The sequence below is a fragment of the Anser cygnoides genome, chromosome 2 (genome assembly GCF_040182565.1).
Source record: "Anser cygnoides isolate HZ-2024a breed goose chromosome 2, Taihu_goose_T2T_genome, whole genome shotgun sequence".
Taxonomy (NCBI): Eukaryota; Metazoa; Chordata; class Aves; order Anseriformes; family Anatidae; genus Anser; species Anser cygnoides.
In genome coordinates, this window is record NC_089874.1 from 62,310,658 (window position 1) to 62,325,643 (window position 14,986).

Consider the following 14,986-nt stretch of genomic DNA (forward strand, 5'->3'; position numbering starts at 1 on the left):
TTTTGTACTTCTGGTACTGTTACCTAGATTATGACAGTCTTAGAGTTGTGATTACTATGGCGTTGCTGGAATCTGAAGACTCTGCTCACTGAAATGTCCCCTTATTTGCCTCTGATTATCTATACAATTCAGCCTTTTTTTCACATGACTGGGTAGCAACATGATATTTGTGTGTGGCTCTACAAGGAGGCAATGATTTGTAGGTATGTGGGCTTTGTTTTTCCAGATGCACTGGGATTCACCTCTATTGTCATCTGCAAGAAAGGAAATGAAGCTGATTTTATATGCACAATTTTGTATCCTAACAAAACTTGGCGAAGTGCAACAATTCCAATGCTCCAAGATCTATTGTGGTCACTAGCTGTATAGAGAATATATCTAGTTTTAAGTAAGTTTGAAGGGATCGTTCTTTCTGCCTTTGATAGCTAAGGACACAGAGTTGCATCTTTATTTCCTACTGCTGCCCAGCAAAATTTCTTCATGCTGCTTTATTTCTGGCATTTGTTTTGAGCTTTCCCCCTTTATCAAACATCAAATATAGCAGATTTTATTGCATTTTTTTTTCTTTGTAATGGTTTCAGATATAAGAGCTTTTCTTTGATTCCACTGTGTATCAGAACCATGTCTTCCAGCGCGTTGCCTGATGCATCAGCAGCCTACACCAGGTTCCAAAACAATGTATGTTCCTTTCCTGGCTGGCCTAGGATTTGTAGGATTTTGCTATTGCTATCATTACAGCGATTTAAAATACAGATTTTGAGTTTCAGATTTCCATGTAAGGTATAGGTTTTCTTAGGCTTTGGGAAATTAAATGCATGGATCTGTTACTCTGGCAGTATCATTATGATCACTTACCATTCTTTTCTTATCCTTACAAATAAGCTATTTTTCATGTTTTCTCTTTTTGTTCTTTTTCCCTTTACATGAAAGATACTAGTTATGGGCTGTACTTTGTCAAGTGTGACCTAAGCGCAGCAGACCAAACTGAAATAGTCTGTATAATATTCATACAACATTGGATAGAACAATTTTTTTTGCTTAAGAAGTGACCTAAGTAAAGAACACAAAGGAGATAATAGTTACCCTTTGTTCTTTTTTTTTTTTTAAGTCAGAAAAACGCTGCCCAAATTTATTTTTTAAAAAGTTTTTTTTCCCTCTTCTGTAAATGACTCATAAACAATCACATCTTTCCCATTATGTTGAGGAATAGTTAAGTGCAAGAGTTTTGTCAGACTGAAGTTTTAACTGCTTCTAGATTTATTTTAAGAGCATATAAGGCATTGCTTTAGAGTTTATATGTGTATATATATATATATATAAAGAGGGCACAAAGAAAGCACAAAAATGAAAGCTTTATTTTGAGTAATGTTTTTTTGTTTTGTTTCTTGGAGTGTCATAAAATATCGATAGTAGTGCTAATGCAACTATAAACTATAAACTCTAGACCACAAATACCTCTGATTATAAAATATACTTGTTTACACATACGTAGCTAAAAGCCAAAGACTGTATCAAAGTTTTGGCTGCCTTTTTAGCAAAGGTTAGAGGATCCCAGGCTTGTCGAAACTGGAATGTTAGAACATTGTGCTGTGAGAGAATATATTTGGTTGTTTTATGTTGAACTTTCCTCCAGTTTTACATGCAAAGTACATTACATTTGTAACTTTGGGGACCTGTACACATGTGCATAGAAAACCAAAAATGTGTAGCTCTGTTTATAAAGATGACAAGCACCAACCATCCTCTAGTGTCCTAAGGATTAATCACTGTTAATTTAAATGAAAAATGTGTTGCTTTCTTAGAATTTCTGTATTGTTTCAGTGCCTAGGCTGATGTCTTTTGGCAATGTACTATTTCAAATGTATTATAAAGCATTATGTAAAAATCCTTCCAACTTCTAGTTATGCCATTTATAGTCCCTCTTTCCATGAGTTATACTAAGATGTTTTCTTTTCTACATAGTGCTTTGTATCTGGTTCTCTTCTCTAATTCTTCTCTTATATTCTCTGCATAGAATATTACTGTCCATTCATAGCTTTGCTACGAAAAAACAAACAAACAAATAAAAAACCACTTTATAGAGTTTGCTAAATTGAGCAACTTTTTTTTTTTTTTAGTTTCACGATGTCATCACTGATTTGTTATGGATACCAAGATGAGCAGAACCTGGCAGCCTCTCCCCCACATGTTGGACATCCAGACCTAGCAGTAGGAATGCATGTGGCTGTTCCTAGACACTGGTCCTCAAAAACGGTGGTAGCTTGGGATTTGCAAATTGTATTTGGTTGTGTACATTCATAGTGTTGCAAATTAGAGATGCCAGAACACAAGCATCAAGTTGTGTGCTGTTCCATGTCTCTGATCTAAGAATTGTCACCTTTAAGTTTCTCTTCTCTTGTAGGCTGTCATTTACACTGATTCTAGTCTTCCTCTGCAAACATTGATTTAGTTTCCTTTATGTATTAGAGTAATTTTAAAGGCATGTTGGCTCAAAATAAGCACATCTCTAGAGATTTCCTTCATTGTAGAAGAGTGATAACTATTATTTCCTACAGTTGCCACTTAATACCATGTGACATTTCAGAGAAGCTGTAATTAAGACCATGGTAATTACGTGTTATCTTACAGCTGTGCTAGCACATCTCGGTACAGTGATGAGCGATGATAGAGAAGTGTGGTTCAGGCATCTGCTGTGACACACGACTTGCTCTTCTCAGCTGCAGCTTCTAAAGCAGCTCAGGTCACGTTGCCATCTCATGGCTGTTGGGCAAATTAATAAGGTAGTTGCTTAGTTTATAATTAGACATGTCAGTGTAACTAAAGCCACTCTGGCTTGGCTGATAGCTTTTCTGAACAGATGCTGGTCCTGGGTCCTGACCAGCCTCGGGGTCCAGAGGCTACCCCTGGGGCTGATGCTGAAGCAAGTTAGGACACCTTGGCTGGCTGAGCTGTACCAGCCTCCTTTTGTGGCTTGAGTGCTAGAGTCTCTAGTGCTTTCTGCAAGCATTTAAATTCACTGAAAGGAGAAGGGATGAATAACAGAGTGTATGCTGTAATCTTTGCCACTGTTTATATTTTGGAAACTTTATTGGTCCAAGAACATATTTAGCCGTGTTATTCAGATCAATGGTTCCTACTTGTTATAGTGCTGATGTCTACAAGAAAAACTGCTGTTGCATTTAGTGGCAGTATGCATCATCCAGTTTTATTGGAGTAAAGGAAGCACTTAAAAGTCTTCTAACTTGGATCAGCTCATATATCTTTTGCAAGTGAATCAAGATGATCAAACAAGCAGTACGTAAAAATTTAGAAGAGGCATCTCTGTACAGCCAACATGACATACTCTCTGTGGCTCCTGAACTGCAAGTTTTCTTCTGCTGCTGAGGCTTGCCTATCTTTCTCGTTCAAGCCACAGGCTCTGGAGAAACAGCTGAGAGAGTAAACTAAGAAAATGAGGGAGAGAGAAGTAGGTACAGACTAAAGTTACCTGGGAAGTAAGATTCATCGTGCCAGCTCATGAGAAGTATTAAACATCGCTGGTTTTGTGGAGAAATTTTGAGTCAGCCATATTTGCTGTGTCTCTGACCTGCACCCCAGTTGTTCCTGCAGCTGGTCAGCCCTTGGCAGAGGGGGTGAAAGTAATTTACACCAAGCGGCGCAAGCTGCCCAGAAGTATACCTTTCCACTGCACATGGGAATTACCAGAACGGCATATCCTGTGTTAATGTACCTGTGGATATTCTGGTTCACTTACACATCTATCTTTAAGAATACTACCAAACGATTGTCCTTACCAATCCAACAAATTATTCTGGAAGTGAACTGTGGGTTTGAGTTCCCTTTCCTTTATCCCGTAACAAAAAGGGCAGTACTTCCCATTTGCATAGAATTGGAAAAGCCCACAGGTTTGGCAATGGTTTGTAAACAGAAACAACTAAATTGCAAACTACACACAAAACAAAAAAACAACAAACAAAACCAAAACAAAAACAAACCAACCAAACAAAAAAAACATAGCCAATCCATCAAGTCTTATTAGTGTATGTTATTGCAATGTGTATCCAGGACTTAAAATATACAGACTTATATGCCTTAAAAAATAATAATGTTATTTCCCCTCCTCATAGCCTAGGCTAGGAACACAGTTATGTGGCCCTTTCAAAACAGTGATGAAATGAGTGGCATATATAAAAGAGGGAGTGTGAGCTGAAAGACTAGGGTCTTCATTTACAGTAATTAATAAATAGGCTAAGCTATCTTCAGAGAGCTAATGTTTTGCCTTCCCATACTGAACCCTAGATTTGATTTCCCTGAAAAATGCTTCCACTGAAAGTGTTTCCAAAGAAACTGTCCTCACCTTGCAATCCTACAGCCCTGGCGGGTGTTATCTGAATGTTATTTAAAGAACAACAGGCTTTAGCTCAGGATTTTGGTACTTTTTGTCGGCAAATTAAAATCTGACCCAACCACAACTTCAGTACAGGAGGTGACTAGCTTAGTTAAAAATGAGGTTTTCTTCTTTTTCTTCAGCTTCAGGTAGCATGCTCAGAGCATTAGGGCTCTCAGGGTATTGAACTCTTCAAGATGAAAGATACTTTTTGTGTATTATATACAGGACTGCCATGGACCTCATTTATGGGATGAGCCTGCAGGCTCCTGTGCCAATAAAAATGTTGCTACAAACAGAGGGTGGGCAGGAAAGATCCAAGATGCCCCTATTTTTCCTCAAAACTAGGATATCTCCATGCTACCTAGTACCGTGGAAGTTCTGCTGGTAATAAAGTGCTCTCTATATTCGGCCAAGGAAGAAATACGAAAGTGCCATGCCAGCCCCTGGGAATCAGGGTGGGCTTTTTTCTGTGGACATGTCTGACATTTTTCTGTAGTGTTTTTTGTTTTGTTTTGTTTTCCAAGTGACTTGCTTGACCCAGTGATGGAGGAAGAGGGGAGAATGCACTGGTGTCAATGGCCAGTGCGTGTATTTTTTACTTGGTGGGTGCATGCAGCCATGCGTACAGCCTGCTGTGTTTAGGCCTTTGAATATAGGCAGATATAAATGCCTTAGTTACTAGCAATGGTATGAATAATTAAACAAACAAACAAAAAAAAAAAACAAGCAAAAGGTTTAGTGATTAGACAGACAACTTTTCTGCTTGGAGAAAAGCTGGACAGGCACGTGTGGAAAGCGCGATAAACCAGCCAGCCTAGCCCAGAGCCCTGCAGGCCCAAAGAGCTGCTGGTGGCAGCCAGCTTGGCAGTGTATGGGGGGGGGGGGGGGGGCTCCTCCCTTCCTCTTTTATGTACCACATATGTACAAATCTTCATTAAATGCTTTCTCTCATTTGCCTTCGATGACCCCTGCCAGGGCTTTTGCATCAGTGTCTCCTTGGAAAAGGGGGCAGCAGGGGAGGGTGACTTTTCAGCGAGCCTCTGCAGAGCAGGGGTCTGCTGGTTGCTGCACATAGCGTGTGGGGACTGGGTTCAAGAGACAAATGCATGAAGTCACCCGCTTATTTTTAGGTTGAGAGTAAGAGCGTGTATTTCTGGGACGGATGCTGGCCATAGGGTAAACTGGAATTAACATTTACTTTAGATAAGCTTCAATATTGACTAAAAATAGAAGTCGGTTTATGTATTGCTATAGACATCCTTCAGCAGGATCCGGATGGTTTTCAGAAAGCCCCTTGTGGCTGCAGTAATGGCATACTGTAGTTGGGGAATCCAATAAACACGGTGGGCAAGAGGAGGTAAAAATAACTTCATGCCATTTTGACAAGGTGACAAACTTTGCTTACACCTCATGTCACTGCTGCTGTCAACTAATTGTGAGTATAGTTTGTTTAATGTATCACACTGGGATGCCTGGACTAATATATCATGAGTCGGGGAAGGCAAGGTAATTAAACCTCTCACTTGATTTCATGTGCAGTGTGACAAACCCAGCCAGGCTGTTCCCAATTTTGTTAGTGACATTGCTGAGGAAGGAAGCAGGGCTTGCTTTCTTCTGGGACCTGTAGGTCTGTAAGCACTCACAAGGAGGGCATGGAAGCATTGCATACTCTCAGTTTTTCTAAAGGCATCTGCATTTCTCTGAAATCAGAGGTTAGGGTGAGCTTGAACTATTTCTTTCTTAAGAAGGAGCCTGTACTAAAACACTAACATTGGTAGTTGCAACTGGTCTGTCCTCATTAACCAAGCAAAGTGTTTAGGAGCGTCCAACTTTTTACAGAGTAATGATAAAAGTAACTCAGTAGAAATCAGCAGGCAAACCACAGATCTGTGACATCAAGCTCCAAATTTGCCTCATTTTCTTGCACTGCTGGTCTATGGGATGGCATAGGTCGATACTGCCAAATTCCTCCCAGAACCTCTTACACCAGGGCCATTCACTGAGGTGCACGAGTAACGTCATAAACAAGAGAGCCTGCTGTTATCACAACCTCTGTGCTTCTCTCCTCACGTTATTTGTAGTGAATACGACTCTAGGGATTGCAAATTCCTTGCCTTAATTCCACTGGTTTAAGATGAATTATATACACAAGAAGTTTGTCCGGGAGAGGGGCTGGGGGAAATTGCATTTTTACTTACTTATTTTTAAATCACCGGCAGCAACACAGCATCCCTCATGCTATCCAGATACTCAAATTCAATGTTTTTCACATTACTAAGCCAGATAACTATGCCTCTTCTGGCATAACTCATGCTGATAACAAATCCTATGTAGTCCCATAGTTTACTTTTCTGAACTACTGTGTATGTACAGCACACACCAAATTAAGCCGTAGCATAGCAGACAATTTAGAAATAACTGGGTCACAGAAGGGTCCGGCATGTCACAAATTATTTGGTTAAGGGCTCAAGCTTTGACTGCCCATGCACACAACTGCAAAAAGTGTCATTTCTGGAGGGGGAGAGTATATCTGGATCTCTCAGAGATGACAAATAGGTTATTGTTCATCTGAACTTTTCACACAAGTATTGTATGATAGTTAACATGTGCAATAATAAACACGGAGTGGCCAGCTAATGGGAAGCAGATGTGCCAAGAATTCCAAGTAAAATGTTTGAAAGCTGCAGTGCAAATTGGGCCTTTCGACAAGTGGCCCAAGCTTGTGTGACCACCAGGGTCTCAGAGGAATAGATTTAGAAGGGGAGGCTAAATAGGAAAGGAGTACAGCACTTTGATGTACAACTCCGTGAGGTTTAGTATCATGTAGAAAAGTGGTAAACCACAGGATCCACCATGTGACTGGTATTTCATGACTTTATAACATCTAGTACACTTTACCCCTTGTGATTTTTGTTTTGATGGAGAGAAATGGGATAAATGAGACAAAATTCACTCGGACTTAATTCTGGACAGTCCAGCTTCATTAAAATTTCACGGGGTCTTTCCCTGGGTTTCAGTGGGTTAGGTCTGGGCTGTTGGAAAAGACCTCTACGTGTAAACTTAAACAGTGAAAATCAAACGAAGAAGACAATCAACAGCCTCAATTATCTACCCAATGTCTTCGTCTTCAGCTGTAATCTTATAGAAAACTATGACAAATAAATTTAATGTGTGTAAAATTATATAATTTTAAGTCTAGTTAATTTTACTTAGAGTAAGACTTAAAACTCTTTCTAAAAGTATGGCAGGTCCTGGTTTATAATCTTCTGTTAGTTTTGTAGGGCTCATCATCATTGCTAGGCCTTTGAGTGTGGTAGGAAGGGCTAGCTACCTGTAAAGTGACAGTTCAATAAGCTTCTGTGACAGCACTGCAGAAATACTGGCTGAATTGAGCCTAGGACTGCACCATGGCTCTATCTGTCTTCAAGAACAGTAGGGCTTCAGCTGTGCTTCACACTTAACACATTGCACAGGTTGAAATTGGTGGGAATTTTGCACTGGAGGTGATGTTTGCAGATTTACATTTGCAATTTATATGCTCTGCTGCGGAGTTGTGGCATGTCTGTTTTCTTTATGAAATTGTCCCATTGTCCTGGGGATCCTTTCAGAGAAGGGGGAACAGCTGTCAGTGGTTTGCAGAGCAAACATCTACTGGGGATAGGGCATTTAAGAAACCTGGGATAAGAATCCATTGTGTCTCTGTCTCAGATACCCAAATTCTTGGATATCTGCCTGAGGCTGATGCAAAAACTGCGGTTTTTGTGGCAGGTCTAATCCCCTCCTGGCGCTGGACAAAGAAGGGTAGTCAGTAGGGGGGATTTAATTTATTGTTTCTCTTTGATGTATTGCTCTAGGTAGCCTAGCACTTTTCCCAGAAGTCCCAGGACTAGCAAGTAAAGAGTGAGTCTTCTTGGGAAAAAAAAAATCTCTTGTGAAAAGTCACAATTTCACCATTCATCTCCTTTATAATCCCCAAGAGGTTACTAAGAAGATCACAGGGAAAAGATATAGGCTGGGGCAATGCTTTTTGAAAGCTAACTGTTTTTTCTCTCTAACTGGTTTGATACATCCAACATTGTCATCTTGTCTGTGCTGTAAATTCAGCCATGGGTGAGAGCTGGCTGCTTAGCCAACCAGCATTGAGTCAGACAAGACTGGGATGATGCTGGCAAGAGAATTTCATTAAGAGCATATCAACCTTTTTAAGTATGGGGATACTCATGAAGTATGTTTTAGGGTAGTCATTACATTTTTGGTTGCAATGCAGTGATTTAGGAGGTACTGACAAAGGCTAGCCTTGTTGCAGTGAGGTTTAGTATTTTTGGAGTTTTTCTGTAGTCACAGGTGAGAGAGAATGAAATCTCAGCTTCAGGTGCTCTGAATTGCTTTCTGGTGGAGCTTCACTTTTCCTTAACCATGGCTCTTGTACCTTGATGGCCTCTTTCTTTCCTCACTGTGGTCCTGATCTCCTTCATCTCCACCCATCAGTGGAGATGAAGGAAAGACAACTTCTTCATTGTGTCCCCTGCAGGACTGGGGCAGCTCTTTTCGGTGGGGTCTTGAATTGTGTGGTGTGTGCTTTTGGAGCATACTGCCACATGGCCAACTTTTGGATTTAAGGATTTCTGTCCACAGGTCCTCCTATAGCCACTCTAAAATAAATATCAGGAAAAAAAAAAAAGCAACAAACAAACAGCAAGCACAAAGAGAACATCATTACAGTACATTGGCAAACACAAGTGTGTCTCCTCTCATTATGGTGGTGAAAGCTTTTAGACCCATTGATCCCTCAGCTGAGGTAGTGAGGTTCAATCAACTGAGTGAGAACACAGTATTGCTGGTGTCAGCGTGAAACAAAAATATGCAGTGATGATTCTGCTAGCGAGACCAATCGTAATGAACGAAAAGCAATTCAAAATAAGCCTGTGTGTGGTTTTACAGCATGTGTGTATATGCATTTTAAAATATATAATGTACGAATACATACAACACAGCTGTAATTCTAACCACATCCAAACAAATATATGACGGCTGTTGGAAAATATGAGAGCTGCAAAACATGACTGCTACTTGCTGTTAGCAGTGTGTCCATAAGTTAGCCTGAGTCCCAGTTCAACCCAAGCACATGCTTAGCTTCAGTTCTGCCGTTCGGTTCACCTGAAGTTAATAAAGCGTAAGCATGCACTCATATTTAAGCAGGTCCTTAATGAAGCACGTAGCACAGCTGAATAGAGACTCCTGAGTAGAGGTTTATTGCATGAGAAGGAAAATGCAGAAATCTAGATGTATTAAAGAAAAAAAGTAAACTCTATGAAAGGGGAAAAAGTTACCAGATGTATTTTTTTCTTTTACTTGGCTCTGAGGAATTCCTTCAGTTACTGGTATACGGTATATGATAAATGTTTTAGAAATATGTTTTACATTACAAGATGCATTTTCATTTGGGCATGAATTGACCATAAATCATGTAGAAATATACCCCCCCTACTGAAAGCCAGGGCAAGTGTTTAAGTCTAATGCTAATGCATAGTTTTCAAGGGGATAGAAGAATGGTGAATCTGGATCACTAAATAAATGGGATTGCTGCTGAAATAGTACAGTTTAAGAAAAGAAAATCCTTAAATATTTAAAAAGGGAGAATTGATTTTTTTGCATATGGGGCTCTGAAAATTCTGGATTTATATGCTATTCTTTTAGTTATTATTATGAGAAGAAGATTTTTGATTGAATTATCAGCTTCTATATCACCTAAGGTTTGTACTGACTCTGTCTTCAACCCAGATAAAGCTTTCTGGATTCTAAATCTACTTGGAAAACTGTACCCAAGTAGAGAAACAAGAAAGAAAACATCTCCTTCACTTAATGGGAACAACATTTGAAGATACGGTTTGTACCATGACAATTGCAATCTAGATTTGCTGATAAATCTAGTTGCTGACAACAATTTACTGCCTGACAGATTAAAGTAGAAAGCTTCTCACAGTATGACTGCTGTTATTTTGAAAACCCATAGCTCTGTCCCTGTTGATCCAGCAGGTTCCTACCTAATTTGTTGGTAGGTAAGTGAATGTGGGGAATTCCCTCTTTATGAAATGTACTTGGTATTTATCATATTTTATGGATATGTGTTAGTGTACTTTTTGGTTTTTCATAATTACTCCTTTTACGTATTTATGTTTCAAAGTGGCATCCTCCTCTTTGACTGCTTCAGCACTGACAGGGGGTTGAAAAGACGAGAGAAGAAAAGTCTTTCCTCTTCTCTTTACAGTGTAACAAAAGGTGGCTGTGCTCTTCTCTTTGGTTGAATGGGAGAGGCAACCACGATAAATCTTCGTCACAAAGCCACACCGAAAGAGAAATTGAAAAGGATGCTTCTGACCTGATGTGCAAGAAGAGCTACAAAAATGTCTGGAAAATTTCTCTTCCACAGGAAGACTGAAGAAGTTTGGTCTCCTTAGCTCGTCACAGCTGAGTCTGAAAGTGGATTAGATCACACAGCTCTGTGGCTAAAAATAAACTGTAGTATTACCATTAAGACCTGACTTACAAACACAGTGACCAACCTCCTTGTACTGAGCACTTGCCAGAGAAATACAGAGAATGCCTGTGAAGAATCAGCAAGTCTCACAGCTGTGATGGGAAAGCTTTAGCACAAGTTCACTTGAAGTCTCCTCACTAAGCACATGCTGACATAAATGTATGGGTAAGGGCTAGGAGAGGCAGCAGCCCTTATATTAACGAGCTTGTGGGATGCCTGCCCACCGCTGGGGCATTCTTGGTGATGTTGCCAGCGTGGGAGAAGTAGCAGCAGCACAGGCAGATGTGCTCCCCTTCTCCTCCTCCCCTTGTGGGAGCGCATCTGAGTCATACGTGTGGACCAGCTTAAAAGAGACAGTAAAACCTCAAGCACAATAATAGTGCGGGGGACACCACAGCACTTTTTTGGTGTAAATGCAAGGAAAAGCAAATGATTAGCCTAACAAAAAGCGGTGTCCTAAAGTTAATCGAGGTATTCATCAAAATAATGAAAATGATACCGAGTTCAATATGTTCAGTGCAGGAGCAAAATTAGGTATTTTTGAGAAGCTAATAATGATGTGAGAAGTGGCATTTTGGGAGGAGAAGCCTGCAGGAGGGGAATTACCTCTTAACACGCCGACTTGATGAACCAAGTCTGTACACAATGATTCTGTAAACAATGCAGACATTGGGCATTTGTTTTCTGTCTCTTTCTGTAGTCATAGCATTACTGTTTTTGTTTTGTTTTGTTTTGTTTTTTTTCCTTAGCTCTGCAATTCAAGTTATTAATTAAAAAGTATTGTCAAGGGTGCTTTTCACCGTAGGTTCTCAATTTACAAATAACTTTTCTAATTTAAAACCTGATCTGGAGACCGACTGCTGCCAAAATAGAGCATGTTAAACTGCGGTTACGTACTTAATTAATATAGAATGGTGTAAAATACAAATTACCCTTATGATGCGGGTGTGGAGCCTCCCCAAACAATATAAACATCAAGGTTGAAGCAGAGAGAACACAGGGATATAGAAATGCAGGCACAGCTAATTCCAGTTTGAATAGTTCATTAACAAAAGGTTGGCATATGATTTAGTGCACTATTCCTTGTTCCCAGTCCTTATTGTTAGCATCATATTCATTTAACAGTACATTATTATAATGCTTGTAGTTGCAGTTAGATGCTTCCCATTGCTTTCATTTCTTCCAGTGCATGCCAGGATTTTAACAGCTGAAATGGTAAAGACCTAAACATGTACTTTCTGTTTCTGCTCTGCCTGACAAAATTCCCATTGGATTAAATGTTGTGAGATTACGTTAGTATTTGGATGCACAGTAAAACAAAAAATAGAAATTAAAAAAAAAAAAAGGAGGGGGGAAGGGCATGGGAGTACAGTGTTCCTGGCCTTTCCTTGGATAATCCTCCTTGCCAGGAATGGAGAGGTAAAGTTTTTCATGGACTCACACACCTCCGTATTGTATCGCTGCTAGTTGAAATAAGCCCTCCTGGGAACGCTCTACAACGTGAGAGACAAGTGTTGCATTCACCTCATCTAGCCACTTTGCTTCCCTTATCCCTCTAGAGATGAATGAACCCATCCTTCTCCCCAGTGTGTTAGCTCACATTTCCTTTAACTTCACTGGAGAGCTGTCTAGCATCATTCAGTGCCTGGATAATTAATTGAAAAGCCCCATCACTTCCTTGCTTCAAAGTGCAGAGAATTTGGCTTGGTAGTGCTAATGGGATTGCATGTCGTTTGTGGAATTTGCTTAATCACTGCATATTGACTTTCTGGCTAAATCAGATTACTTTTATCCATATTGATTGCACAGTTAGAGAACTCCCGTGAAAATCTTTTCATTACGTGATGTAAATATCCTTGCTAAAACAACGTAAATGCTGTGTCAATTTCATTTGGTGCTGTAATGAGTAAATCGGTTCTTTCAATTTGATTGTACACTTAACGGCTGAAAGTATTGATGAGTGACCTTTCCTTTTTATTTGGTATTAAGCACTGTGCCACTTAGATTTAATACGGGAGAACATTCACTGTTCACTTCTGCATAACCCTGGCCATACTTATGTGTATGTGCCTGTGTATAGATTTATGTGTGTATAATTAACACACTCTTTAAGGTTACAGAAGGGTAATAAGGGAACAATGGAATGTTGCTTTGCTCAACCTGTTTTTGAGGCCAATGTGAAGACCCTCATGGTGGTGGAGCTACAGTAATCTGCAGACAAGGTCTGTGGCAGAAGCATGTCACTTTCACTAGTTCAACCTCTCCTTTCAACGTGATGTGTTGTTAAGTCCTTGCATCATCATTTGCAATTTTAACCCCCCAAAACTGAAGACTCAAAATGGCCCAGCCTGTCCATAAGCCACCTTGAGCAAGAGCTTTAAATAAGTACACTGCTAAGCTTTATGTAGTAAGTATAAAATATCTGGATGGCTGGAAGCCTTCCTTCCTCTGTTGATTTTTTCCACCACCTAATTCTGTAATTGCTGCCGCTCTACTTAACTTGTCCCCAGAATATTCCTATGCTCACATCCACTTTCTGGCATCACATTCAACATCAAAAAGGGCAATTTCCAAACAGCAACATGTATGTATACACGCACAGCCCCAGGGCACTTGCGGATGATGCTCAAGGTCAATGCTTACCTATAGTCTGGAGATGGCTTTTATCTGAGGATGTTCCCCTGCAGGAACAAGCTACACTTTTGAAAGAGCCAAATCAATGTCATGAAACAGCTTACCACAAAATTACCTTCTCACTGAATATGCACCCTCAGCACAAACCCACAATCAGCTCAATCCCTTCACAGGAGATACTAAACTTTCCCTGAGAGCTTCCTGTATGGAAAGATGACTTTACCTTCAAGAGTATTCCCACAGCAGCTCTCCAACAGCCCTGACATCCAGCATTCTTCATTAGGGTTCACTGTTGTCATCTGCAGCAAGTTCCCTGCAAACCCGCAGGTGCCAAGCACAACCAGCTTGTGCCAGTGCAAGAAATGCTGAGCACGTGTCTGTGTGTTTTCAGCTCCTTGGCAGAAGCAGCAATTCCCATTGTGTTGGAGCTCCTGGCCCCTCTGCCATTGCATTTCCTGGGATGTACTGCACTTCTCTCAGCGAGCCTGCTCCTGGATGAGAAGAGTACGTGGAATGAAGTAGCCAAAACGAGGGCTAACAGCAACGAATGAAACTTCCAGTTATCCCTGTGGGAGCACTTCTTTCCTGAGCTCCTCGCGTCAATCCTCAAGATCAACCTAAACACACCTTCACAACAACCCCAAGCACAACAAACTGCTATTTTTTTGCTGAATAATAAATGCGTGGGTTCTATAGGTCGGAGAGTTTTATCCTGTAACTCCCCTCCCCTCTTCATGTAAGAGGATGTGTGACATTTCTCTTGCCCACTGGAGGCAACTACCTTCTTGCCTTGGCTCTTGCCCATCTTTTATTGTTTGCTTATTTTCGGTCCCAGATAGTCTACCTTTTAAAATATTAGCACAATTACTTTCAGCCTTTGTTTAGCCATGAATGTTGCTGCTTGAGGGCCACAAAGATGATCAAGGGGTTGGAGCATCTCTCCTACGGAGACAGTCTGAGAGAGTTGGGGCTGTTCAGCCTACAGAAGAGGAGGCTCTGGAGTGACCTCATTGCAGCCTTTCAATACTTAAAGGGGGCTATAAAAAGGATGGAGAAGGACTCTTTACTTGGGTAGATAATGACAGGACAAGGGGGGATGGTTTTAAACTACAAGAGCGCAGATTTAGATTAGAGGTTAGAAGGAAATTTTTCACTCAGAGGGTAAGGAGGCAGTGGCACAGGTTGCCCAGAGAAGCTGTGGATGCCCCATCCCTGCAGGTGTTCAAGGCCAGGCTGGATGGGGCCTTGGGCAACCTGGTCTGGTGGGAGGTGTCCCTGCCCATGGCAGGGGGGCCGGAACTGGATGGTCCTTGAGGTCCCTTCCAACTCAGGCCATTCTATGATTCTGTGATTGTTTTAGGGACTCACGGCTTGTTGCCACTTCTTTCACGGCCTCATGGCAGAACACATGGGCCTGGTATTCT

General features: G+C 40.8%; 1 long non-coding RNA gene across 1 annotated transcript; it reads left to right on the forward strand.

Moving 5' to 3' along the window:
* Positions 1-7,718: 7,718 nt before the first annotated feature.
* On the forward strand, positions 7,719-12,818 carry LOC136790093 (uncharacterized). Its single transcript, XR_010829350.1, has 2 exons — positions 7,719-10,276; positions 10,659-12,818. It is a non-coding gene; the product is annotated as an uncharacterized lncRNA (long non-coding RNA).
* The last annotated feature ends 2,168 nt before the right edge of the window (positions 12,819-14,986 follow it).